Below are 319 nucleotides of genomic sequence, written 5' to 3'. Positions count from 1 at the left end.
CCCGTCTCGGCCTCCCAAAGTGCTGGGATTACAGGCTTGAGCCACCGCGCCCGGCCCCTCTCTCTCTCTCTCTCTTTCGCCCACCCCCTTTCTTTCTCTTTTTGAGAAGTTCTCACTCTGTTGCCCAGGCTGGAGCGTAGTGGTATAATCATGGCTCACTGCATTGAACTCCTGGGTTTAAGCCATCCTCCGACCGCAGCCTCCCAAGTAGCTGGGACTACAGGCATGTGACACCTTATCTGGCTAATTTTTAAATTTTTTTGTAGAGACAGGGACTTGTTATGTTGCCCAGGCTGCTCAAACTCCTCAAGTGATCTTC

Source organism: Piliocolobus tephrosceles, chromosome 13 (genome assembly GCF_002776525.5).
Source record: "Piliocolobus tephrosceles isolate RC106 chromosome 13, ASM277652v3, whole genome shotgun sequence".
Taxonomy (NCBI): domain Eukaryota; kingdom Metazoa; phylum Chordata; class Mammalia; order Primates; family Cercopithecidae; genus Piliocolobus; species Piliocolobus tephrosceles.
Note: the sequence above shows the minus strand (reverse complement) of the source record.